At 36.6% G+C, this 8,429-nt stretch overlaps 1 long non-coding RNA gene across 1 annotated transcript; it reads left to right on the top strand.

Moving 5' to 3' along the window:
* The first annotated feature begins 4,673 nt into the window (after positions 1 to 4,673).
* On the top strand, positions 4,674 to 7,101 carry LOC109144834. The gene is made up of 2 exons (XR_002045827.2): positions 4,674 to 4,855; positions 5,899 to 7,101. It is a non-coding gene; the product is annotated as an uncharacterized LOC109144834 (long non-coding RNA).
* The last annotated feature ends 1,328 nt before the right edge of the window (positions 7,102 to 8,429 follow it).

Below are 8,429 nucleotides of genomic sequence, written 5' to 3'. Positions count from 1 at the left end.
GTTTTAATATATGGGGCTTTTTTTCTCTCAAAGACAGGGTACTGAGTACTCCTACAGCTGTGATCTCTAGGTGTGGGTGATGTAGAAATAGGGTTTTCTGAAGATTGATGAATAATAGCCGTAGATGTTGTACAAGGCTAAAACTCTTCTCCAGTAGGCACTTGTGTCAAATGATAGCAGATGAATGCTTGATTTGTTTGGAAATTCTCATCTTGTATCTCAAAATCTTTGTTTAGTGTGGAGTAGTGCTCCAGGTTGTATTATATTGTAGAATGTTTGCTCTTAGAATGGAGTGCTACAGACAATAGTGAAAAGCGTAGATATTCCTTATTTTCTAGCACATTCTGCCTACATATTTTCTGTTTTGAAATGGGAAATTTATAAAATAATCTATGTTAAATGAACATGACTTATTAATTCCTTAAACTAGAGCAAAGGGAATATACAACTCTTTATTTAAATAACAGACATGTATCTATAAAATGTGTCAATTAAGTTTTGTACATCTGATTCAACACTGCTGAGGTCCAGCCATAGAATTATTTTTTAAATGCATAAAAGTATCTATCTTATTTCATCCTCAGAGATCCTTTAGGAAGGCGTCTTTTGTAATTTTGGGGGCTTTTTTCTCATTTCAGTGATAGATTTGTTTCTGTAAAGGCTAGTATATTGAATGATTAATAATAATAAAAAAAAAGAAGAAGAATAATGGAAAATTAATATTTTTATAAGTAATCTCTTCCCCTAGGATAGGCAAAAATAGGGTTCCTCTAAGTAGTTTTCCATAATTGTGTGGAAGAACTTTGTGGACATGACTGGTAATTCACTAACTCCACCTCATCAGTTCAACTTCTTTGCTGAAGCTCTTCTAGAAGCTGCCATCAAGGGCTGTTGCATGGACCTGTTTTGCCCTAGTGTGGGAGCATCCCTTGAGGAACAGGTCTCAGTGTGTCTGCCTCACCAAAGTGCCTGGGAGGCCAGCCAGTGTTATTCCTGCTCTTCAGCTGAAGGTGACAAGAAACATGAGGGAGGAAATAATTTGTCCAATGCTTCAGCATGTGATTTGTTGTCTGCAGATGGAATGTGCCTCGTAAAATATTAAGTCCTTGGTTTGTTCCTTCTTATCCTTTGTCCTCTACATAAATCCAGGGGCTGGATGGTGGCCATCACTTTTCACTCTAGAACATCAGCCATTACCTTTTTTATCATATTTAGACTGATTTCCTGGGAATGCAAGTTCTTTATGTAACTGATCATGAACGGAATTGTAACGACACAGCACCACAAATTTCATAGAATAGTAGTTACTTAGCAGGGGAATTGAGAAGGACACTTGCTTATGTTGATTTAGCCTTCATTCCAGTGGCACAAGTGATTACTTTTTTCTTTTCCCATCTATTTTTTTTCTTTTTTCTGCCATATGCCTCTTGATTGAGATATCAGGATTATCTTCTCCAGTGTATGCCTGGTTCTGTTGCTATGCAGCTGAATTTGAGTACTTACTCTTCACAGGTACACCTCGTTCTTCTCCAAACAAGAGCAAAAACTCAAAAGCAAAGGACAGAATTTGCAAAGTAGACTGGAAATCTTCCCCAAATAAGGCTCCATAAGCCTTACAGCATCAAGCACCTCTTTTGTTATCTGTTTTACTGCACTACACATGCAATGTACTAAACTACTGTGTGGATTTATGACCAAAATCACTGCAATACAAGTGCATAAGAAAAGGGAACTGTTGGCTTTGTGACAGAATAGCAAACCCCAAATGGCTGCATTCCTGAAGTTCCTACTAAACAGATTATTTTTTATGTCTTTGCAACCCTTCATTTAGACCCACAGGAAAGGCAGGCTGTGTACAAATATATATCAGGGTTCCAGTATTGATTTCTATGTAGATCCCAACTACCACTTCTGTGCTACTGATACTTATATTACGTTATATTACCATAATGTGATGTCGGGGAAGTAGTAGTATGGAGACTTTAACACTAATTGCAGCTCAGAAAATTGTCTCAATTCAGGTGGAGTTAGTAATTCTGTGAGACATTTAAACATCTAATTTTTTTTTTTTTTTTAAACCCACAGCTTTCTGACTAAGTCCAAGAATTAAGCGCAGATAGTTCAAGGAGACAATCCAGTCACCAAAGAATAAGGAAATTTTTAGCTTCCGTTGTAAATTCATACAGAACAAATGAACATTTAAAATACTTAGCATACTCATGAAACTGTATGAGGTCTACCAGGTGCTACATAAAAATTAGGAAAACAGATGGCTCTGATTTGTAAGGCTTTCCCAGATGAAAAGTCAGTTACGTAATCAACATGCATGTGATGTACATGCTGTAATGCTGAGAATGGCCAGTTGTGCCTTGCACTTTGATCACTTTACTTAATTACATTGGATTTGAAATTGATTCATATACTCGTGAATCACAAAGGAATCCACATGCAAACAAACAAACCAAAAAAGGCTTTTAAAGAAGTTGAGCTAGAGAAATAAATGAAAAAAAGTGTAGGGTTTTTTTTTAATATTCTCTTTTATTAAAACACTAATATCGCCAAATCTACAGTACTCTGTATGGACTAGTACATAGGCATAAGTACTGAGAAACTACTTTTAGTTGTTGGTGATTTTCATAGCAAATGAGCATCTTAGAGAAGAAATTAGTGTCTCCCTAAAAGCAAAACAGTGCTACCTTTCATTTACAGAATAGCATGAATCATTTGGAGGTTTTTCCTTCTCCAAGAGTTTCTGAATAGCTGAATTTATTCTTGTCATGAACTGTGTAAGTTCTTCACTCTTGCTATCAACACAACTTCTTTGACTAACAAAATTCAATGAGTCTTTTTCCTTTTTCAGTCTTTACCTGGGTTAAATATGGCAAACTGTTAATATTAACATTTTTAGCAGAATGTAGAATTGCAAAATATATGCCAAGCTTCTTCAGATCTGAGCTAAAAACTGGCTTTACAACAATTACTTTTTCTCATTTTATTGAAATATATGGGGTTACTCTTAATTGTGTTTATACTGGTTTGACTGCATAAACTGTATCAGCTTAAATGATAAAATTTACCACCGAAAATCAATTGCATTTGGTTGTTAGAGATTTAATTTTGACATACCTGTGTGAAAGTTGCATCAGTGTGAACAAGCCTGTTGAACCAGACACTTCTTGTTTTTCTGTTAGCATCTTTGGTTTTCAGTTAATTGAAGCAGAAAACTGAGGTGTTCTTGTATCTGACTGGAAGTTTTAAAAGCCCGTAGAGATACCATGCTGTAATTGGTAGTGTAGCGCTGGTTAATGTGGAAAAGGTTAGTTTAAATTCATTTCAGAGGTAGCAGTAAGATGTGCCATGTCTTCCCACCTGATCATCTGTTAATCCCTAGCTAAGTGGCAATAATTAATTGAAAAGGTGATAGCATCAATATCTGCAGCCAGATCTATGAAATAATTTTCTCTTATTCCCATATCATCAGTGCTATATTGCATCCTAAAACATTAAAGAACAATGATATTCTGCACCAGAAAAATGAGAATCTTTGCAGTCCTCTGTAAGCCACAAATGGACTCCTCTTCCCTAGCCACAATAAGTTTTTAGTCAATGTAGGATGCAATATGGAGGGAAAGCCATTAGAAGGTCTCAGCTCTGTGCTGCACAAATCCTTTCCAAGTCTCTTTAAATTTTCAGTGGTTTGTGTATGGAAAGCAGGCATTTTGGAAGAACCAAATAAGAAGCAGTCAGATTTACTGTAATGATAATATATTTAGTGACACAAATACTAAACTATTTAAAAGGCTGGCATGCCCTCCATTAGTCAAATGTAGAGTAATTATGGCCTTTAAAATTTTTAACACTCTGCTGTACATGAGTTTAGACAACACAGCTTATTTCTGTTCTTACTAGGAAAAAATAATTAACAGAGGCTAAATTTAAACTTTAAACTTTAAATGAAACAAATACTGTCCCTGACTTTTTGTGATGTCAATTGCACTGGTGCATAAGTTGTCTATGAACCCTTTAAATAAAGTTGGGTTCAAACGTATTTGTTAAACAGCAAGCCTTCATCTTGAATGTATTTTCATAGGAACAAGAAACAAATTCTCAGGGCAGTTCACCTTTCCTCATGGACTCCACACTTTTTTCAAGTGTGAGCCTACGTGGACTACATGGCAGTGAAAGTTCAAGCCAACTACAAAAGAGTATGTGGGACAAGTGCTGCACTGAGTGCCAAGTTTCATTCAGTCTTCAAGGACCTTGTAAGATCAGCTAGCAAAGAAGGCATATAGGCCTATATTTGTTGAAACTTCAATGCTAGTCCTGTTACACAGTGCAATTTTCTCTCATAATATGAATATTTTGGGGTCTTAGATCTCAAAGAAAGCATTTCCCTTTGAGATGGTGGGTGTTTGGATGGTCCCCAACCCAACTGTGGTTGGAAAAAGCATATTTTGAAGGAGCTCACCTCCAGAGTTCTGGAGCTGTATTCTGTACCTGTTGCATGTAAATTACTTTGAGGGATAATAAAGATATGTTGAGGACATAGCTACAGAATTTGCTGGCCTGATGGTACCCTAATCACTAATAATACTTCAGCAGTAGTGCAGAACACCTTTCCCAGCTTAAAATCATAAATATCTGATACAGACTTTTCTGTTTTCACAGCTGGCTGTTTATAAATCTTCTCTTGGCAATCCATAGGGCAAAAGCTACATCTTAAATAGTTATATTGCCTATGACAACAGCAAGAAGGCAAGTGAGAAGGTACCCAAAGGAATCAGAGCATGCAGAAGATGTTGCAAACTGTCTTGCCTAATCAGTCACAAAATACATTCAACCATGTGTCTCACTGGTATGTAGAGATGTTGAAAAGTTACAGGGTTGGAGAGCTGTGTGCTCAAAAGTTTGGCTTTGACATGCAATATCATGTACATTTGCTGTGTTTTTTTCATTCTCTCTTTAATTACCACTGTTAGACCTACACAAGCAGACTGAAGTTCTGAAATAACATAATTCTTTTTCTGTAGGTTAATAAATTTTTCTTCTCAGCATAAACTAATTTTGTCTGAATCTGAAATGCATTTTGATTGAAATGACATAGCATTGAAATTTCTAAAACTAGTATTAGTATGTTTATTTTTTTTTTTAATGAAACAATATGGAGTTCTGTGTTTGCCTAAATCAGATGTGGCTTAGCAGTAGTGTCTCGGTGTTTTAGACAAATATTAATGCAGGGCTTATTTTCAGTGGTGTCTCTACATTGACATTTTCAATGGTGTGGACAGAATTTCATGGCAGGTTCACAGAATTGCTTACACATCACAAAGTTTTAGGTCCTGCAAAGGCAGCATGTAGCCTTTTCATCCAAAATCCATATTCATCCAAACCATCTGAACCTGCTATAGGGGGAGGCACTGTTTGTTTGAAACAGCAAGATCACAGTCAAGATGCCTCCTTCCCAAACCACATGGTTAGTTTAGAAGTGAAGAGGTGCACCTATGGTCCTGAGCATGATTGCTTCTACGTAGACTTGTTCAAAAAGAGGGACAAACAGGACAAGCTTTCATATGATGCTGCAGAATGGACAGCTGTGTTATAGTATGGCCTTGTTTCTTGTGAAGGACAGCAGTCACTGGTACTGAGCATAGCGTGGAAGGTAGTTACAGGGAAAAGAAAAAGGAGAGCAATCACATCTGGATACCAAAAAGGTAGTTCTGGAGGTGGAGAGGAGACAACTGGATATGGGGATATATAACTATTTTGTGTGCATATGAGACTCCAGCAGAAACATACACTCTAGTTAATGCAGAGATTCAGACTTAATTTGGTGTCTTGAATCAGGATCATATCCATTTCATAAAGATATAACTTTCCTGAAATCTTATCTTTTTCCAGGTCCTCTGATTATGGTGTCAGTCTGGAATCCAGGCACATAGAAATCTGATCTCTGCACTCATTTTGGAAGGGCACAAAAGAAATCTCCCAGAAAAAGTACGATGGATTTGTGAGCAGAGAAAAAGAAGTCACATAATTCTTTTGCAAACCTTAAGCAAAATTAGTTATTGTTCAGTAAACATGAGAATTGATGAAAATTCTATTTAGTGTTTAAATACAAATGGTAAATAATTTTACTCTCCAAATGAAACCATTCACTGATTCTGAACATTTCTCCACTACACTAGAAGGCAAATTCAGCCCCTGAAACCTGCATTTGGGAATCCTGAGAGTAGTTTTCAAAGTCTGTTGACTAATGCTTCCAGTAATCTAAAAATGTTAGATATATTCTGTGGCATTTTGCTAACTGAGGTTGCATGGTGATAAAATTAATAACCTAGAGTACTTATAGGTAACTTAGAGTGTGTATAAAATATTGAATTATATAAGAATATAATGCTAATAACTGTCTGTGAAAGAATTGGTAAGAATAGCAATTAACTGATGTTTGTGATTTTTTGACATCCTTTTATGAAAGATGCTATACACAGCAAATGGCAAACATGATGATTATCATCAGTGATATCCTCCTGACTTTAATTAGATGATTGAAGGTCAAGCCTTGAAGAGTTCTGCACAGGACAAACTGTTCATCACTGAATCTCTTAAAATTTCCATTTTATTAGCATGTTAAATGAATTAAGAGAACAGCTATGTACTGCATTTTCTTACTTATTTAGATTTTTTTATCTAACATAATTGTTGTGAAACTTGCTTTGGGATTTGTTTTGCTTTCAGTTACCTCAAAATTGCTTGCTTTGAAGAACTTCTTAGGTTTTTCTCTGGGAACAAAAATGATGTGATGGATGTGATAGATGATCCTTGCTTGTTGTAGTCTGTACCAGCACCCAGAAGTATAACTTAAGTTAATGTTTGCACCTTTGCTGTAGTTTCAGTGTGGAGACAAGCTTAGTGGCTGCATGGTGTTTCTCTAAGATTATTTGCAGTAAGTTGCAAAGACCATAGAAATTGACGAAAAAACCTAACACATTAATACTACGTATTTTCTTGAGTCTCAGATAGGATTTCCTGTCTTCTGTCTGTATCAAGTGATAATTAAGGATTGTGAATCGTTCACACAAGTAATAAATCCTTTAAAAAATGTGTCTTTAGTCATATGCTCTTACACAAACCTTATATGTTCAATCTTATGATAAATTTCTTGACATAGAGACGAATCTTCTTCCCTCCCTAAAAGCATACCTTGAAGAACAGGTCCCCTTGGGAATTGCTCAGGAAACATGAAAATAATTTTGTTTCAGCTTTTGGACAAAGTCCGTGCTCACCTGAGAGGTTTAGGTTTGGCAGCAAAGATGATAGGCTTTCTCTGATGTCCAGTATTTGAAGAAGGAATACAGTCTCCTAGAGAACTGTGCCTTCATATTATAACACAAGATCAACATATAAATGCATGTGTGTGCTTACACACATCTGAGAAGAAGGTTATCAACAGTATTGTCTTCAAAGTGAAACTCAAAACTACATTAGACACAGCGTAGACTTTACTTTTATAATGGCATAATACAGTGGTCCCCTACTGTCGTGGTTTCATCTGGGCTAGAGTTAGTTTTCCTTCTATTGGGAGGTACAGTGCTGTGTTTTGGGTTTAGGTTGAGAATTACAATGGTAACACACTGATGGCTTAGTTGCTGCTGAGCAGTGCTTACACTAAGTCAAGGATGTTTCTGTTTCTCGTGCTGCACTGCCAAGTAAGGTGGCTTTAGGGCACAAGATGGGAGGGGTCACAGCCAGGACAGCTGACCCCCAGTGGCCACGGGGATATTCCATGATATATGGCATCATGCTGAGCATGTAAATTAGGGGAAAAGTTGGACAGGAACTAGCTGGGCATTGAATTGTTGGTAGTTAGCATATTATTATTACTATTATTATTATCATCATCATCACTATTATTATTATTATTGTTATTATTACTTTAAGTTTAATTATTAAACTGTTCTAGTCTCAACCCATGAGTTATCCTACTATTACCCTTTCAATTCTCTCCCTGATCCCACCGGGAGAGAGTGAGTGCTTCGTTGCCAGCTGGGGATAAACACCACCACCTACTGAGATCAAGACTTTTGCCCAGGTCTTCAAGGTTGCAATGACCAGAGAACTCTATTTTTTAGCACAGGTAGATAGTTTCAGACCAGAACAATTTGTTTTTCCCTTGTGTGAGTCTTGTGCTAGTGGTATTAAAAACTATTTGCTTTTCAGCAAAATTCAAAGTTGGTGCACTAGTTACAGTCTGTGTTCTTCATTCAGTGGGAACCAACAGGAAAGCAGAACTACCAAAGGAAACTTCGATTTATCAGCTTGTGTCACACCTCACTGAAACTATTTATCTGTGCAGAGGCAGCTGGATGTATCTGTGCAGATAAAGCTTGCAAGACATGATGTTGTCTAGTGTTCTCTTCCCTTCAGTAAGA

Source organism: Corvus cornix, chromosome Z (genome assembly GCF_000738735.6).
Source record: "Corvus cornix cornix isolate S_Up_H32 chromosome Z, ASM73873v5, whole genome shotgun sequence".
Taxonomy (NCBI): domain Eukaryota; kingdom Metazoa; phylum Chordata; class Aves; order Passeriformes; family Corvidae; genus Corvus; species Corvus cornix.
Note: the sequence above shows the minus strand (reverse complement) of the source record. Positions and strands in the feature narration are given on the sequence as shown.